Source organism: Phoca vitulina, unplaced genomic scaffold (assembly GCF_004348235.1).
Source record: "Phoca vitulina isolate PV1807 unplaced genomic scaffold, GSC_HSeal_1.0 scaffold19, whole genome shotgun sequence".
Taxonomy (NCBI): domain Eukaryota; kingdom Metazoa; phylum Chordata; class Mammalia; order Carnivora; family Phocidae; genus Phoca; species Phoca vitulina.
The window spans coordinates 9,479,895-9,499,563 of NW_022589722.1; the positions used below are offsets into that span (position 1 = coordinate 9,479,895).

The window sequence follows — 19,669 nt, forward strand, 5'->3', positions numbered from 1 at the left end:
TGAGGCAGCTCTGTGAGGTAACGGGACTACGCCCATTCGACAGATGCAAAGCGGCAAATACCTGCCAAGTAGGGTCTTTTTTTTTCTTCTGTTTCAGATTTATTGAGATACAGTTCACAAACCATAGAGATCGCCCTTTAAAAGGAACATTCGATGGTTTTAATATATTCACAGCGCTGTGCAATCGGCACCACACTCAATTTTAGAAATTTTGCCTCACCCCCAAAGGAAACCCCGTATCCTTTAGGCGTCGTTCCCCTTCAAGCCCCACTGTCCCAGCCCCTGGCAACCACTCGTCTACTTTATGTCTCTATGGAGTCGCCGATTCAGGACACCTGTGAATGAAACCATACAGTATGGGCTCTTCCCAAGCGGGGTCCCGAGCCCAGCGTTGTGCACTGCAGTCCTACGTGCTCGCCTACCTCGGTGCAGGGCGGAGTAGGGTCGGAGACGATCCCCTGCTCAAGGCTGGGGGGAGAAACGGCTCCGAGACAACAGCAGACGGTATGAGACCGGATACAAGCGCCATTCCGAGTCAGGAGGAGGCCAAAGTGTGCGGCCGGGGCGGCCGTACCGCTCTCCGCTGCGCGCACGCGGCTGGTGCAAGCCCGCCTTCCGAGCAGCCAGCCGCCCCTCACCCTTGCACACTCTGTGGCTCCCCTGGCGGCTCTCAAACAGGGAACTTCCCGTGCGCTCTCCGGCCAGAGCGAGGGCAGCCTGTGGTCTTGTTTGCGCACGCCCCTTTCCTCAGTCATCCACAGGCCGCAGCTGGGGCCTCTCCGGAGCCTCCTCTAGCCTTGCTGGAAGTTTCAGTCTTTCTTTCAAGTCAAACGGCTGCAGATTCGCTCAGCCCCTCGCCCTGGTATGTGGAGAGACACGGGGCTCAGGGGCATCTGCACAGATGACTCTCTGCTGGCTATTCCCCATTTGTCCTGTACCCTCCTCTGCCTTCCTCTCTTGGCCCTGAGCCCCTGGAAGGCTCGCCTCTAGGGCTGCATCACCCAGACTCCCTTGCCCCCACTGCCACCCAGGGGGCTGCCTGCAAAAGGGAGGGCAGGAGGAGAGACAGGCTGGGGTCTTTAATCTCTGGCCCCTCTCTCTCCTTTTGGGGCGAGGGCTGGTAGCAGCTTCCTTCTGGTGCTAGCTTCCGGATGTCTCCTTATCCCTCGATGGTTCCCTTTAAAGGTCCCTACTCTTCCCCAGACCTTTGAAAATAATCTCTCCATTAACTTCTTTTTGGTTAAGTTCTTCTGAGATGCCCTGTTTCTGCTAGGACTCTGACAGCTACGGTAGCCTTCAGAGACTAATGCCGAAAGGGGACAGGCAGAGCTTGCTAATCTGCCTGCCCCAATATCTACTTTTCTTCTGCCTTAATAAAGTAATACTTGGGGCGCCTGGGTGGCTTGGTCGGTTGGGCGTCTGCCTTCGGCTCGGGTCAGGATCCCAGGGTCCTGGGATGGAGCCCTGCATCGGGCTCCCTGCTCAGTGGGGATCCCCTCCCTGCTTGTGCTCTGACTGTATCTCTGTTTCTCTCTCTCAAGTAAATAAATAAAATCTTAAAAAAAAAATAACACTTTATTTTTAGCTGGGCAGGTGGCTACCCTTAATAAAGATCTCTTTTCCCAGCCTCCTTGGCAATTAGCTGTGGCCATGTAACTTTAGTTCTGGTAAGATATAAGCAGAAGTGAAATACAGCAGCCTCTGGGAGACCTTAAAGAAACCTAGGTCATGTTATCTGGCCTTTTCTTCTGGGTTCCTTCCTCCGTCCTACTGCTTGGAACATGATTCTGATGGTTGGAGCTCCAGCAGCTGTCCTGGACCATGAGAATGAAGGTGCACCTTAGGGATGGTGGGCTGGAAAGCCTGAAGGAGCTTGGGCCCCTGCCTTTGTAGAGCCTCCACACCAGCCTGGACTGCCTGCTTCTGATCCTCTTTTATAAGCCACACTTGCTTAAGCCACTCTTATTTTTGACTGTGCAGCTGAATTCAATCCTAACTAAAACTGGTGCATTAAATTGGAAGACAAGTGGGGTTGAGCAGGAAGAACCCTAGACCTTGGAGCAGAAGATGCTGGTTCAAGCTGCGGCTCTTCCATTAAGGGCTGTGCAATGTTGGCCTTCCTGAGACTCAATTCCCTATCTGCTATGCTGGGGAAATAGTATCCACCTCACATAATCACTGAGAAAATGAAATAAGGTAACATTTGTTTCCCTGTCCAGCACATGGCAACCATGTGGTTTTCAGGGCATGGCTCTGGGGTTAGACTGGGAGGTGATATCCTGCCTCTACCACTTATTAGCTGTGTGCCTTTGGGAAAGTCATTTGACCTCTCTGAGCCTCCCCTCTCTCGTCTTTTAAAGTGCATGATAATAATACCTGTTTCATAGGACTTTGAGGATAAAATTAGAGAATGCATGTAATGCTCTTATTCTATGACCTAGTACCTACGTAGCACTCATTAAACAAAGAACTACTGTGTTATGATCATTATTATTTTCTAATCATTATTATTCTCTAATCACTTACATAATCTTGTGATGACTGTTTTCATTTTAAGTCTTGGGATCTCCTATTCCCATGACAAGAGCAATGTTTATACACCATTATAGCCTTCACTGTTCCTAGCTTTGTACCAGACCCAGAAGTCCTTGGTCAAACAGAAGAAAAATCATCTTGGAGGATTCAGCTGAAGAGGCCCAGTTCTGGAGTGGGTTGAGATTCCCATTCTTAGACAAAGCTAGATGTACCAAAGATGAAGGGTACGGGGTGTGGTAGAAGAAGAGGTTGAGAAGCTGGTGAGAGTTCAGAATTAGTAGGACATTATACATGTTAAAGTTCTCTGTTGCAGACAACAGAATTCATTCCAGCTAGTTTAACCAGAAATAAATACGTGAAAGGAAGGAGAAAGCTCAGAGAATGTTCTGGAAGACCAGAGAACCAGGCTTGAATGCTAAACAGTGAGAGTGCAGCCAGAAAAAAAATGCCCTACTTCAACATGGAACTGTTTTAATGCACACCCCCAGAAGAACCAAATGCTTCTACTACAGAGCGTAGCAGAGAATCTGCTCTCTTTCTCTGGGCTCAACCGCCATCCTGCTTCTGTGCCTCACAGGTTGGCAGAAACTATGTCTCAGACCTCAATCTAAATGGAAGAGAGTCTAAGAATGTAGTTTTTAGCTTTCCTGAAAGAAAGGGGTTAGAATATGTTTGAGTGAGCCAACTCATAGTATCTGCTATGTGAATTTTAGAGCTTTCTATTTGCCTGTGGCTTTATTAAAATGACTTGCATCAGAAAGACTATGAGGTAGGGCACCTGAGCGGATCAGTCAGTTAAGCGTCTGACTCTTGATCTCAGCTCAGGTCTTGATCTCAGGGTCGTGAGTTCAAGCCCTGCATTGGGCTCCACACTGGGTCTGGAACCTACTTAAAAAAAAAAAAAAGACTGTGAGGTATAGTGAAAAGATCATGGGCCATGATGCCAGATAAAATGTAGGTTCTTTTTTTCTTTGGACACACCAGATGTGTTCCTCCCTAGGGTCACTGCATTTGTTCTCTGTTAACTGGAAACTCACTGCCCCTCATGATTTATCCCTTCTGGTCATTCATGTTCCAGCATAAATGTCACCTCCTCAGAAAAGCCTACTCTGACCATCCTGCCTAGTGTGTCCCATCTGACCCAGCCTCCCATCATATCATCTTTTTTTAGCACTTATCTGCCATTTTCTCATCCTCTGTTTTTGTTGTCATTGTTTGTTTATGGTCTGTACTCCCCTCACCTCTAAATAGAATGGAAATTTTGTAAGAGCAGGGACTTAGTCTATCTTGTTCAAGCTGCATCCCTGCAGTCCAGAAGAGTGGCCAATATATGATGATGAGATCATTTATGATATGATTACCATGGCCATCTATTGTTCAATCCTCATGAAGTGATAACTGTTATCATTGCCATTTTACAGATGAGAAAAGAGAAGCCCAGAGAGGGTCATGACTTGCCCAAGGTCAAACAGCAAGTAAATTGTGAGACTGTGATTCAAATTTTGGCAGCCTGGCTCTGGAGCCTAATGTCTTAATTGCTAAAGCATGATGAATACAGGGGAGCCTGGGTGGCTCAGTCAGTTAGGCGTCCTACTCTTGATTTTGGCTCGGGTTGTGATCTCAGGGTTGTGGGACTGAGCTCCGAGGTAGGCTCTGTGCTCATTGCGGAGTCTGCTTGGGATTCTCTCTCCCTCTCCCCCTGCCCCTCACCCTGTTCCCATGCTCTAAATAAATAAATAAATAATCTTTAAAGCATGTCGAACATACAAGCTGCTCAATAAATATTTTAAATATTTTATGGATAAATGAATGAGCAGATATCTTTTAGTCATCTCATTGACACTCTGTTGTACTTAGTCATCTCATTGACACTCCGTTGGGCATCTGCCTTCGGCTCAGGGGTCCCCTTGCTTGTGTTCCCTCTCTTGCTGTGTCTCTCTCTGTCAAATAAATAAATAAAAATCTTAAAAAAAAGATTTTTATTTATTTATTTGAGAGACTGAGCGAGAGAAAGCGAACAAGTGGGGGGAGGGGCAGAGGGAGAGGGAGAAGCAGACTCCCCGATGAGCAGGGAGCACAACATGGGGTTCAATCTCAGGACCCTGAGATCATGATCTGAGCCGAAGGCAGATGCTTCACTAACTGAGCCCCCCAGGCACCCCTTCTCCCTTGGTTGAAATGCTGATATTCACCAGGATTCCAACCTGTGTCAACCACTCTTCTTAATACACATTCTCCTTGGGTTATATTATTCAGTGTCATGATTGAACGGCCATATTATATGCTGACAAGTCCCAGATCTACCATAAATCTCTAGTGCTGACTCTCCCAGAGTGATGGAATTAAACATGCATGGCTTCCTGGACATTACCACTTGAGCATCCTTTAGGCATCCCAAACTCAACAAACACAAAATTGACTTAATCTGCTAGGTATCCAGTCAGGTTAATCCCATCCAGGCTGTGGAAAATGTGCCATTTTACCTTCTCCCCAAACAAAATCTGCTTCTTTTCCTGTATCCCCCATCTCAGTCCATATCACTACCATTTACCCAGTAAGGCCAACAACTTGGCAGTCTTAGAATTTCCTCCCTCTCCTCATAGCCAATTTATGACCAAGTCCTATGGATTCGACCTCTTTTTTTTTTTTTAAAGATTTTATTTATTCATTTGACAGAGAGAGCTAGGAAGAGTAGGAACACAAGCAGGGGGAGTGGGAGAGGGAGAAGCAGGCTTCCCGCCGAGCAGGGAGCCTGATGTGGGACTCAATCCCAGGACCCTGGGATCATGACCTGAGCCGAAGGCAGACGCTCAACGACTGAACCACTCAGGCACCCCTGGATTCGACCTCTTAACAGTTTTCCAATCCATCCCTTCCTCTCTGTTCCTGCTCCAGCAGGACTTCTGAATCTCCTTCCAAGACTATATATTGTGATAGTGTCCTAACTACTCTACCCATGTCTGGTCACACTCCCTCAAATCCATTCTCTGAATACCGCCAGCATGAGCTAGCTACAATAGCATTTTTTTTTTAATTTTTTTATTGTTATGTTACAATAGCATTTTGTTTACTCTCTTCAGTGGCTCTGCCATTCATTGCCATGCTCAGATAAAGTTCCAGCTTAATAAAAATCAACCTTGATCTGGCCCTCTCCCACATCCCCAAAATCTACATACGCCCCTCCCCCTCTCCCCCCCTTCACCATCACCTTATGCTTCAGAAGTGGCCAGGTCCCTGCCTTTCCCCAGCAAGGCCCACACAGAGCCCTGTTTGTCTCCCTGTAGGTAGGGATCAGGGAAAGCCAGTCAGTCGAGGGAGAGGAAGCATAACTTTTCAGACTCCTATTTTATTTTTGAAACCCAGCTGCAGTCCTGCCATTTCATTTCACCAGACACTCAGAGAGCTTTATAATGCAGTCCTTTTATTCACTTCTGCTGGCTCCAGCCTTTGCCTGCTATTTGAAACCAAAAGAGTTACAACAAATGCACTGATGAACAGAGAGAAAAGACATCTATTTACATGAGATGATTTGCATGGGAGGAAGAAAAGAATCCCTTCACAGGAAGAGGGAGAGGACTGGGGAGAACTCGCCAGCCCCAGGGAGTCCTGTCTGAGCAGTGTAGCAAACAGAAGTGGGCAAACAGATGATGTAGCCTCTATTTTACAAAGTCTCCTTCCTGAAGAAGCACAGCGTTTATGCATAAGTGACAAAGTACCACACAGGGCGGGGCCCTCTCCCTCTTCTGTGAGTGATGCTGCCCAGCTTCAACACACTGAAGGTTCATATTTAGGGCTCAGCACATTGGAGAAAGACGGGGCTGCTCTGACATCTCCAGGGCTGGCTGGGAGTCCCTGAAAGATGACCTTCTTGGCCCAACCTTCAGTGTTATCCCCACGGACACCAGTAGCAGGGGGGTTGGAAATGCACCATCCTCAAATGGCTCAGTGGGCAACAGATAGCAATGGGAAAGGTGGTCAGGGCATGGGAAGAAGACATCATGAATGCCCCACGGTAACTGTAGTGGACAGATTTGTTTGCAGTACACCCCCCAGGGACCCTCAAAAATCACTGAGTTAGACCTGAATGGGGGCGGGGGACAAAGCTCTGAAACTTAAAGATGTAAGACAAAGTCAGCAAAATGGCAGTGATCATCATTAACGTGACACATTTCAACCCACTGCCCAGGAAAATCTGAGAAAATTCAGGTTAATAGCATTAGATTTACTTTAAAAAGTTAAAAAGTGAAGGAATAAGATAACCTAGGAAAACTAAAATGGTATTCCCCATAGGACTTTCCTTTAAAGCCTTCTCTACAACAAGATAGTTATGACATGTCATCTACTAAAACAAATAGCTTATAATTTAGCATGCTGAGATTTTTCTATTAACAAAGTAGACTGGAACAACAGAAAGCTTCCAGGGTTATAGGTCTGAAAGTCACCTTTATAAAATCAGTATCTTTGGGTAGATAGGCACAGAAATCTTGCCAATTTTCCTTGAGCTCATTTGGGAAAGAAGAGGACAGGCATTTTCAAAAGCTTACTTTCAGTGCTGCATCTCCCATGGAGTGCTTGACCCAATTGTGAAATGACATACTTTCCACAGCCTGGTTGTGATGAACACAACTGAACACAGAGCAAATCAATGCACCCATGGAATGGACGTCAACCTAGCCAAGCTCTTTTCCATTCTTATAAGTGATGAGATACCGAGTTTTATTATTTTTTAAAATTTTTTAAAGATTTATTTATTTGAGAGAGAGCGAGCGTGTGCATGTGCAGGCGAGCAGGGGGAGGGGCAGAGGGAGAGGGAGAGAATCTCAAGCGGTCTCCCTGCTGAGCACAGAGCCTCACACAAGGCTCGGTCTCACGACCCTGAGATCATGACCTGAGCTGAAACCAAGAGTCGGACGCTTAACCAACTGGGCCACCCACACGCCCCGAGATACTGAGCTTTAAAGTGAAGCTGATTAGTCATAAAAAAACAAACAAACAAAAAAAACTTCTTTTAAAACATCTGAACTATGTTTACAGCTATCCTTAGGACACTCGGGAGACATGAAATGCAGGATCATTCACTCGCTGGAAGATGAAGACTTGGGGAATTAAAATATTTTTCAAACATAAACTTTCAAGTAAACTAAACCCAGAAATCAAACTTCCTATGTGATAGGAATGGTCCAAAGCAATTAACAAACCCTTATGAGATAGATACCGCTGTTATCCCAAATTCATAGATGAAGAAATGGAAGCTCAGCAAGTTTAAGTAACTTGCCTAAGATCCCACAGCTAGTAAGCGGCAGGCCAGGGATTTAAGGCAACCTGACAGAGAGCCTGCGTGTGAAACCAGGGGTAACTATATAGCTTTCCAGTTTCTACTACCTCTTTTCTTTTGCTGGCCTGTAAAGGACTGTTTTGGTGCCACCTCTGATCCCATCCATATGTACTCTTACCTTTCAAGTATCTACCTCCTTCTCTAGAAAGAAAGTCTAACAGGCTTAGCTTGGATTGGTGTCCATATTTAAGTTGTGGGGATGTGGGCTGGAAAGCCCCTGAAAGGCACTCACTACGTCTTAATGAGTTCTTCACAATCAGGACTTGAATAACAACCATAAACAATAATTTTAGGGAAAGGACAAGTGGGAGGATTACCAGCATTGATGATCTGTTATGTGCCAAGCACTATGCTAAGAGTTTGAAATACAGTACTCAACTTATTTTTATACCACAAGAACTACAGGAGATTAAAGATTATCAAAGAATCAATCAAAACAATGCCAGTGTCAGGTCATGGCCCAGGGTCCTGGGATCGAGCCCTGCACCAGCTCCCTGCTGGATAAACACTGGGACCCAGTGGCAAAAAAAAAGTCACAAGAACTATTGTAATAGAAGGTGGTGGGGGGGTACTATTCCTGCCTCCCTTTAGACAGATTCAGCAACAGATATCTTGAGATGCCAAAATTACAGTGAGACCACCCCCTGCTCCCCAATCTCCTCCCTGCTACACAGGATTCATAATGGGAATGAAGGAGAACCTGTTCCACATCTCCTAGAGCTCTGAGTGAAATCCAAGGATATAAGAGGGGGTCAAGGAGAGGATTTGGGGGTGCCTGGGTGGTTCAGTTGTTTATGTATCTGCCTTCGGCTCAGGTCATGATCTCAGGGTCCTGGGATTGAGCCCCATGTCAGGCTTTCTGCTCAGTAGGGAGGCTGCTTCCCCCTCTCCCTCTGCCCCTCCCCCCGCTTGTGCACATGCGTGTTCTCTCTCTCACTTGCTCTCTCTTTCTCAAATAAATAAATAAAATCTTAAAAAAAAAAAAGAGGATTTGGAGAAGACAGTTGAGGAGATCTTTTTTTTTTTTTTTTAAGTAGGCTCCACACCCAGCGTGGACCCCAACACAGGGCCTGAACTCACAACCCTGAGATGGAGACCTGAGCTGAAATCAAGAGCTGGATACTTAACCAACCGAGCTACCCAGGTGCCCCAAGGAGATTTTTTTAGAGGCTTTTGCTCTGCTTTAATGCCTCTCCTCTTTGGACCTCAGCCAAAAGAGGCTAAGCACACACAGCTGGATATCCAGGGGTTAAGCAGAGTTGAAAGAGACCACCCAGAATAGAGAGCCATCCACAGGGCCTGCAGGGAACCTCCAAAATTCCTATGCAAGAGCCCTGAGAAGAAGAACCAGCTGGAACCATCCTAAAGGCCCCCTAGGAGTCACCAGCTTTAATCATCCATAAGGCCTGGAGCACACAGAGCCACCAGATCAAGCACTCACTCACTTGCCCCTCTCTCCCTCTCATCTCTACCCTACCTCCAACCTTGGAGGAGAAAGAAGATGACAGCTAGCAGGTAGACATGAAGGTAAGTGGGGAGAGAAAGAGAAGCCGCAGAAGCTGTCAGAAGTTTCATCCAGATGTAGAGGAGGATCCTCTTCACCTCCTCCAGCCTCTGAATGAAGTTTAAAGAATTAGTGGAAGGGAAATATAAAATTGCACTTTTTTTTTTTAAAGATTTTATTTATTTGTGAGAGAGAGAATGAGAGACAGAGAGCATGAGAGGGAGGAGGGTCAGAGGGAGAAGCAGACTCCCTGCTGAGCAGGGAGCCCGATGTGGGACTCAATCCCGGGACTCCAGGATCATGACCTGAGCCGAAGGCAGTCGCTTAACCAACTGAGCCACCCAGGCGCCCAAAATTGCACTTTTTAAAAGTAATCTCTGTGCCCAGTGTGGGACTTGAACTCACAACCTTGGGATCAAGAATCACATGCTCTACCAACTAAGCCAGCCAGTTGCCCCAATATAAAATTGCATTTTGATTATATCATGAGCTGTGCTCATGGTAGTCTCTGGCGCCCAGGGGCACAGCAACAGAAATATCCCCTACAGTCACACAGAATGAAATGCCTGGTAAAAGCAAGGCTCTGGCAGATTGCGGAGGGAAGAAGATAAAGGCTATGAGGTGAACAGTTTCATTTAACTGCACGATAACATTTAAAGAAAAAAGAAATCACAGGCTTAGGATTTAAATTCTCACTTCAAAGCGTGATCAGTGAATGAAGAGGTTTCTGTGATTTCCCTAAAATAGTCTTTATGTCACTCAGGCAGAGGGCTAATGAAGCTGAAAATCAGAGGCAGAGATGGATCCTCAAGACTGATGAATTAAAAAACAGATTGAATTCACAGTTTCACCAGGCCTTTCAGGGTATTTGTTGGGAAAAAGTGGTTCTTCCCCTGAGTGCTGGGATGGAGATATTTTGTAGGTATCAGCTAACCCTGAAACTCAAAGAGCTTCCTGCGCTAACAAAAGTAGCCTCTCCTCCCATTCTGATGAGGCTGGCCCTGTCTGGTTCAAAAACACTGTAAGTTCATCGAGTGGTCACCTTGCAAGGAGATGTCCTCATGGCCCACCCCATCTCGGCTCATTGACTCCAGACACACAACGAGGGTCAGATTCCAGCACACCCTGAGATCAAAGTCAGACCTGGGAAGAGAGGCCTGACATACCAAAAGCATTGCAAGGTTATGGGAGCGAAGAATTCTGAGAGTGTTGGCAAGAGAAGAAAATAATTTTAGATCGGATCAAATTTATGTTACAGGTATCCTCACCGAAACTTCTGGATTCAGCATGCTATATGAAACAACTAGAACAGGTTTACCCATCTTGCTTGATTGTCTGAAACGGAGTATCCATGGGGGCCCATGCACATGAAGTTCAGATGCTCTGCCTTCCTTAATGAGAAGGGAATCCAAAGGCTTAAGGAGAAAGGACTAGTAGAGAGGATTCATAATACCTGATCTACTCGCCCAGTTTTGGAAAGAGGAAAACAACAAAACAAAATACTCCACATGGTGGTGAGAAGAGTATTAGCATTCTGGAAAAATACTTGCCCTCTGTAGGCCAAGGATGAGAGTTCGAGATGCTTCCACAGACAAGGGTTTCCTGAAGGGGTTAATCTTCCGAGGGAGCTGGGTTCTGATTCCCGAAACAAGCAGAAGGCTCATGTGGGACTGACAGTGCCTCATAGAGCCCAGGGTCTTTAGGGCTAAAACACACAGGCACTAAAATGTTTGCACTTTTTTTTTTTTAATTAACTTGTATGACAACAACAAAATCTAAGTCTGGGGAACAGAGGACTGACTTTAGTCATGATGATGGAGAATCACAGTCTTCACCCAATTCCCAGATCTGAGGCACCTTCCAGACCCAGAACCCCTTGAGGAAAGGGAAGACCAGATGCTCTTGAGGACGACCCTGCTGAGTAATATTCCATTGTGCATATATATATATATATACCACATTTACCAGGGCAACTGGGCCCTGACAGGATTATTATCATCTCCTAGCTAATGCTAATCCCCAGAGCCTCCAAATGCCACCTCTGGTTAGCTCTGGTAGGTGTAAGCAAATTTATGGAAAACAGGTGATAGCAGGGCTCACTCACAGCAGGACCATTCCTAGTGAGACTCATGGATCCTCGAACCCATTCTATAGTTATTTCCACAGTGCTTGAGTGCTTAGTTGTAGCTGAAGTCCTAGCAGAATAGTCACCGCTGGCTCCCTGACCTGTGATGTGAATCTCACTATGGTAGGAAGGGTTAAATGGAAGTCTCTGGAACGATCCCTCTATACTGAAATAATAAAGGTGCTTTGTATATATTAAATCATTTAATCTTCACAATAAGCCTGTGATATAGGATCTATTATCATCCCCATTTACAGAGGAGGAAACTGAGGTACAGAGAAGCTAAGCAATTTGCCCAAGTTGACCTAGCTAGTAAGACTGGATTCAAACCCAGGCAGACCTACAGTCCATATACCATACATCAACTGAGATGTTTGCTGCAGAGAGAAGTAACAGAAGACAGGTGGTGGAGGGAGGAGGTTCTAAACACCAATGGTGCCTTTGTGAATATTGCAGAAATGACGGTTGTCGTGGCTGTTCACAGCGAGAGGAGTATAGATAGTGGGTATGTGCATAGGATTTGAAGCCAGACTGCATGGGTTCAAATCTCAGATTTAGCAGAAGACCTTGGGCAAGTTTCTTAACTTCTCTTTGGGTCAATTTCCCCATTTACAAAATGATAGTCCCACTTTGTAGTATTTTTATGAAAATTAAATGAGTTCACAGATAAAGTACCTGGAAGGTAGTGTTTGCTATTATCACCTTCCTTGCTTTATCATGTACATTTTTATGCAATTAACTGATTTTATATTTTATATCCTTTTGTTCTTTTTACAAGTTCTTTAATACAACTATTTTATATAGGTTGTATTAATGATGATTAACCTTAAAACGTATTCCAAAGGTCACAGAATAACATGATGGGTTTGCTACTAACCTTGAGAAAGAATGTCCACCAGTCAGAATCCTGAACTCAGAGCCAGAGTCAGACACTGCTGTGACTTTAGTTCCCTCCTTTTGAAGAGAGGGCGAGTGTGTTCACATTTTTACAAGGAATAGTGGCATTATCTCAGGCTGTAGGAAACTGCATGGCTTAAAGGTAGATTTTCTGTGGATGCTTTGCTGAAAAAGAAATTATGATCATGGTGAATGTTCAGTGATATTCATCTACGGTTATCCAATTTGTTATATTGGTCACTGACCCAAATGTGGATCGTAGTATTAAGTGCAGAGTTCATATGGTAATTATTTGTTTAATGACATTCTGATGTGTTTTTTCCAACACCATCAACCAATTCTCCAATTCTCAGCAGACACTGACTGGGTGTTCTATAAATTTAACTCAGTTCTGATGCTGTCTACCTGCAGATAATCGTCAGTTCCCACAGGTTAAGGGCTCACTCCCATAAGACTGTTCCCACTTCAGATGCCAATCAAAAGTCTAGGCTTCCACTTGTGCTTCTGACCAACTAGCTGTAAATGAGAGGTTCCCAAAGCTCCTTCCTCAAGTCTAATTTGCTAGAACAGCTCACAGTACTCAGAGAAACATTTGCTTCTATTTACCAGCTTATTATAAAGGATATGAATGGAAGCCAGAGGAAGAAGTACACAAGGAGAGATATGGGAGGGTCCTGAGCTCAGGAACTTCTGTCCCCATGGAACTGGGGTGCACCATCCTCCCAGGTGTAAGTGTGTTCACCAAGCTCATCAAATTTTGTTGTTCAACAGTTTTCACAGAGCTTAATCTGCAGTGCCCCCTCCTCTCCTTCCCAGAGGTTGGTGGACGGGGCTGAAAGTTCCAGACTTTTAATCACTTGTCTTTCTGGTGGCCATCCCTGTCCTGAGGCTATTTAGGGGTCCCACCCTAGGTCACTTCTTTAACATCAACTCCGGTGTGCTCAAAAGGGGCTCCTTATGAATAATAAGACACTCCTATCACTTAGGAAATTCCAAGCGTTTTAGGAGCTCTGTACTAGGAACCAGAGATGAAGACCAAATATATATTTCTTGATATAAATCACAGTATCACAGTCATCCATACCATTAGATTTGAGTTCCATGAAGACCCATTTTCTCTCTTGTTCACCAAGGTATCCCCTGAGCTAGTGCAGGGTTCTGCACCTGGGATTATCTCAATAAATATTGGCATTCATGACCCATTGGTTTTGAATATATTAGTATTATCTATTGCTGGATAACAAATCACTACAAATTTAGCAGCTTAGAACAACATACATTTATCTCCCAGTTTCTGTGGGTCAGAATTCCAGGCATGGATTCATTGAGTCCGCTACACCACGGTCTCTCCCTGGAATCTGTAATCACAGTCTTGGCCAGGGCTGCAGTCCTACCTCAAGGTTCGACCGGGGGACTCTCCACACGTAAGCTCACATGACTGTTGGCAGGAATTAGTTCCTTGTGGGTTGTTGCACTAAGGACCCCAGTTTCTTGCCTGCTGGCAGTGGGAGGTTACCCTCGGCTCCTGCCGTGTGGCCCTCTCCATAGGGCAGCTCACAGTGTGGCAACCTGCTTCATCAAAGCCAGCACGGAAGAGGGTCTATCAGGAAGAGGGACATTGCAACCTACGTAACATACTAATATATGTGTCATCACATACATTCCATTACCTATTGGTCAAAGGCAAATCGTAGGACCCACCCACACTCAAGGGCAGAGAATTCTACAAAAGCATGGATACAAAGAGGCAGGGATCATTGGGCACCATCTTAGAGTCTGTCTGCTTCCATAATTCGCCAGTAAATACCCTCATCATGTAAGCTGTAGCCGTTCTCTAAAGAAGGCAGAATAGTTAATGTCTGAGAAAGGCCAGAGGACCCTCATTAGCTCAGACTTCACTAAGTCCCTGCTGTTGTCAGTTTGCACAGGGAACCAAAGGTCATCTTAAGATAAAAATATTCACTGATATTAAATTAGTCCCCACTCAAACAAACCTTTCTCCTCTTCATGCTAGTGTACGTCCTCGTCCGTCTCATCTTGCCAAGAGCTGCCTCTTGCTCATTGTGTGAGTCTGCAATGCAAATACGATCAAGCCAATCGCACAGGTGCCTTGAAAGAAAATTATTTGAATAAAAAAAAAGAGAGAAAGAAAATTATTCGAGTACCAGAGCCTTAGAAGAGGCTCTTGGGAAAACTGATGAAGCCCTCAAATAATCTTGCAAAACTGATTCTTGTTTTGATCGTGTTGGGCAATTTAAGTATAAAATGTATCCTGCTATCATACCATTTTGGGATAAATAAAATGAAAAAAACATCAGCAAAATATATCTTCTTTTTTTTTTTTTCATTGTAAGAAAATTGCCTGGATGCAAAAATAACCCAGATAACCTAACCTTACATGTAAGAAAAAATAAAACTGTCCCACAATTTTATTTTATTTTTAGTATTTATTCTAAATTTGGGTCTGTTGTGAGCTGTGCCTGGTTTCAAACCCTAACTATGTCCATTACTAGCTGTGTGATCGTGGGCAGGTGACTTAACTTTTCTGTGTCTCAGTTTATACAAATATAACAGGGAGAGGCTGGTAATAATAGTGCCCATGTCATCTACTAGGCCGTCGCCTACTTTGACCCTACTGACAAGCCTGTGAGGCCAATGTCAAGGCAGGTGCCTTTGACACTTGCAGCTGGAGCGAGATGTCCAGATGTCCCTTTTCTGCCTCCAAAAGGCTGGGCCTCGGCAGCATAAACCAGAGTGGCTGAGTAATGAAGGGCAGGGGTAGCAGCAAGTTTAGGATAACTTCCTCTCTAACCGCTTTTGGAAAAAGTCCATCTAACACGAACCCACCTACAACAAAGACCAAATAATATACTTGCACCTCGCAAGATACAAGAGCATATAAGTAACTTTCCAAAGGTCAGCATATAGCAAGCAGTGGATGCAAAGCCAGCTGTAAGTCACTCCAAAGCCCAATTTGATGCTTCTCTTTGCACAGCCCGGTGGGTTGGAGGATGGGCAGGGAGGACAGGCCTGACTGGGGGAAATGCAACAGCACTTGGAAAATAAGGGGTCAGATCAATAGCCAACCCAAGAAAATCACTAGCCTTGCTTCCTTCCCTTCCTCAACTAACCCTTTTGTCTCTTAGCTCTCCCCTCCCTCCATCCCCACCTCTCATGTTCCTCCAGTGTGCTGCCTAAGAAGATTTTTGAATAGTGCCCTGGAGATAAGGAAAAAGAAACAATCTAAATCAAAAAAGCAAATAAATCGATATTGAACCATCTTCCAGCTGTTCTGTCTGAATGGAGAGAGAAACCCAAAACAAAGCCCAGGAGTGTTAAAGTTCATTTTCAAAACACAGTGCATGCAGTGTTCATTCTTAATGGACCCGTGGAGTGAGATAGAATCGAATGGAACTGAGGCGAGGGTCGCTGCTTGGCAGATCAATGACACGGACGTAAGTGGCAGAGTCCGCACGCAGGCAAACACAGCAAACTGAGGTGCTGTCTGGGGCTAGGAAGGATCAACAGCACCTTTGGAACCTGCAATTCCGAGCATGAAAAGGGCCCTTCTTGTCTGCAAGTCACGGCATCTCTGCTTCTTCAGATGTGAAGTAGAGAATAAGCAAAATCCTCGGAGGCCAAGCTTGGAATGAAAAGGAAAATGCAATGCTGGTGTCCGAGTGGTATTGCTTTGGAAAACAGTCAGCGAGGGGAAGGGAAGTATTATTCTCTAGCTGGGGCAGGGTACAAGCTGGGACCGAAGCAACTCGTGCCACCGTGCAAATATTCTCATTCAGCTTTGACTGAAACTACGAGACTGTAGGTAACACACTAGGCGGTATTTACCTCTGTCTCACTGACAAAAGTACATGGAGAATTCAAAATCCTGGGCTTATATTACTCTTCTCAGTAAAATGAGGAAAGGGGATTAAAGAATATTTATACCCCAGAAACCTCAGAAAAACAAGGAACAATAAATATCATCCAGGTGGGTCAAATATCTTAGGTTAAAAATCTAATCTCCCATTATCCTGATCACTACAGTTTCAATATTTAAGGGTAAAAAACTCTCCAACATAGGGGGTATCCGGGTGGCTCAGTCGGTTAAGCCTCTGGCTCTTGATTTCAACTCAGGTCATGATCTCAGGGTCATGGGATCGAGCCCCAAGTAGGGCTCCACCCTCAGCTGAGGGAGCCTGCTTCCCTCTCTCTCCCACTGCCCCTACCCACACTCGGGTGCACGCATGCACTCTCACTCTCTAAATAAATAGAGTCTTAAAAAAAAAACAAAAAACAAAAACCTCTCCAATATAGCTAACAATTTATTATACACATGTGAATACTTTCAAAAATATAACTTTGAGGGGCACCTGGCTGGCTCAGTCGGTGGAGCATGTGACTCTTGATCTTGAGGTTGTGAGTTCAAGCCTCATGCTGGGTGTAGAGATTACTTAAAAATCTTCAAAATAAATAACATCTTTTTTTAAAAAAAGATGTTATTTATTTATTTGACAGAGAGAGACACAGCGAGAGGGAACATAAGCAGGGGGAGTGGGAGAGGGAGAAGCAGGCCCCCCCTCTGAGCAGGGAGCCTGATGCGGGGCTCGATCCCAGAACCCTGGGATCATGACCTGAGCCAAAGGCAGACGCTTAACGACTGAGCCACCCAGGCGCCCCTAAAAATCTTTAAAAATATACATATAACCTTTAACCTTGAGTCTATAACATCTACAAAGTTTGTAAAACACGTTTGTTATATGTATCAGATTATAAATTACATGCATTGGAATGTTATGGGAAATCAGATGTTCTTACTGTCTTTGATCATACTCCCTAGAAGCAGAGCTTGAGACAGGGATTGGAAAGCACACAGTTTACTAAAGGAGTACACTTGGGAGAAAGGGAAGGAGGGAGGACAGGGCAGGAGAAGGAGCTAAGCCAAGGCAGGGTCTCAGCTGGAGAGGAGCTCCCGAATGATCCCACAGGGAGCTCTGCAGTATGAATTGCATCGCGGAGTTGGTCTCATTTTGTGGTCAGGGAACCAGGCCTTCATACCTCTGTGTCAACTGGTCATTGGCTGCTGGTTCCCACCAGGGATGGGTGTAACTTCCTGGGTGGGGTGGCTCCCTTTGGGCTGAGGGCAATTCTGCGGAGAAGGGGGCAGCAGGGAATGCTTAGCAGCCCCAGCTCACAGCACCTGGGGGAGGGGGGCACGCGCCAAACAAGGCATGTGGGGGGCGCACCACCAGCAGCCGGTAAGCCCCCTACAGCTGCAAAATGAACGCACTTGCCTGGGGATGAATAACCCACTGTCTAGAACCCCAGGAGCTTGGTATGAAGGGATCTTCACCACTGTCCGTATGGTAGAGATTTCCTGGTGGTCGGTCACTGTATTAGCTTCCGCCATTTAAGTCGGTCTGAAATAAACACTTTGGCAGATTCCAATCCAAATACAAGAGGAATCTTCATTTTTCCACAGCTACAGACAAAAACAATTCAAAATGGATAAGAGTAAATAATATTAAAAATCAAACAGTAAAAACCTGGAAGAAAATAAAATTATTTATCATCATTCTCAAGGGGGGGGGCGATTTTTTTATGCCTGGAAATAAGGAGAAAAAAAATCATAAAGGAAAAGATCAGCAGTTTTTACTGCATAAAAACATAAAACTTCTATCCATCAGGGAAAAAGAAACGGCTCTTCACAGATGAAATCAAATAGTAAACAACAATTAGGAAAGAATGCTTCTGCAAATTTGAAAAAAAAAGAAATCCTTGACGAATAAAGATTGCTAATTTGGCAAGGGGAGCGTTTTCACAGCACGCTCCTTGCCAGATTCTGGAATAAAATCCTCACCCAGCAAAAGGGATTGAAAAGGGATTAAAATATTCCTTTTCAAGTGCCCCCGGGGACTAACCTTGCACAAATGACTTCATTGTTCTGTACCTCAGTTTCTTTATCTGTAATATGGTGATGATGATGACGATGATGATAATAATAATAACAACAACAACATGGGGCTAACAACAATAGTTAATACCTACCTCTTTTTCTGTTGTTGTCATTCTTAGGGCTGCAAGAGCCAGGTGTTCTACAAACGATTAATTGCCCGTGCTTATAAAAAGAGGACATCAAGAGCAAAGGGAGCTACCACGGGTGACACAGCACAAGTATCAGGGGGATAATTGGAAGTGGGGTTATAGAGTGAGGCTGTGTATCCTGTTAGCTGCTCCCATGCCCTGGCATGAAGCTCCTTGGCAGAGCCAAAGTTCTAGAACTTAGGTCAGGGATCTGCCAGAGGACCCTTGACACCAAGAGAGAATTCTTCCTTACCTATTATGGTAGAGACAAAATTGGTTTCTTCTCAGGCTCCCTTGTTAGATATGGTCATGCCACCAAATTCTAGCCTATAAAGTATGACAGGAAGTGACGTGTACCATTTCTGGGCAAGCACCCATCACATTCGGTCACATTCTCCTTTCCTTTTCACCAGCTGGAATCTGGGTGTTGGAGACGCCACTCAGCCCATGCAGACAATAATGGGTCTTTTGATAGGGCGAGCCACTAGGCGGAGAGAGCGTAAGTCCCAGAGTACTCTGTGGAACAGAGCCCCCTACCAACGGGGAACGCACACACCAGGTAGTTTCATGAGCAAGAAACAAACTTCCATACTCATGGCCCTAAATGACTGGGACCTATTACAATGTGGCCTGCCTTGATACGGTAATATTGAGCTGAACCTGTTCGTAAATCATACTCAAAGCCTTTCCTATAGAAACATCCTAGGCACTGCGGAACAGCAACCCTCCCAACAAATGGAAGGAGGGTCCCTAGAATTCCCACTGTTAGAATCATTTGTTTGGCTTATACCTAGCAAAGTTATGAAAATAGAAATAGGCAGTAAACTAAATTGTAAAAGGTTCCATTCTTTGCATTTTAAGGACAGCCTGCTGTTGCACCTGATTTTCTTTTTTTTTTTTTTAAGATTTCTATTTATTATTTAACAGAGAGAGAGAGCACAAGCAGGGGGAGCGGGAGAGGGAGAAGCAGGCTCCCTCCTGAGTAGGGAGCCTGATGCAGGGCTTGATCCCAGGATGCTGGGATCATGACTTGAGCCAAAGGCAGATGCTTAACCGACAGAACCACCCAGGCGCCCCCTGCACCTGATTTTCTTGAGGAAGGTACATTATAACAGGTTGACATTCCTGATCAAGAGCCTAAAGCTAAACTTTTAAAAAGTGATGGGCATCATATTTAATTAATTATTAACTC

At 45.0% G+C, this 19,669-nt stretch overlaps 1 long non-coding RNA gene across 1 annotated transcript in view; it reads right to left on the bottom strand.

The window, feature by feature from the left end:
- LOC116640016 overlaps positions 1–18,766 on the bottom strand; it is a 26,553-nt gene extending 7,787 nt beyond the window's left edge. The window contains exons 1-4 of the long non-coding RNA XR_004300953.1: positions 18,731–18,766; positions 17,684–17,875; positions 14,391–14,467; positions 12,377–12,561 (exon numbers count right to left, since the gene is read on the bottom strand). This is a non-coding gene — a long non-coding RNA (uncharacterized LOC116640016). The remainder of the gene's footprint in view (positions 1–12,376; positions 12,562–14,390; positions 14,468–17,683; positions 17,876–18,730) is intronic.
- Positions 18,767–19,669: the final 903 nt, after the last annotated feature.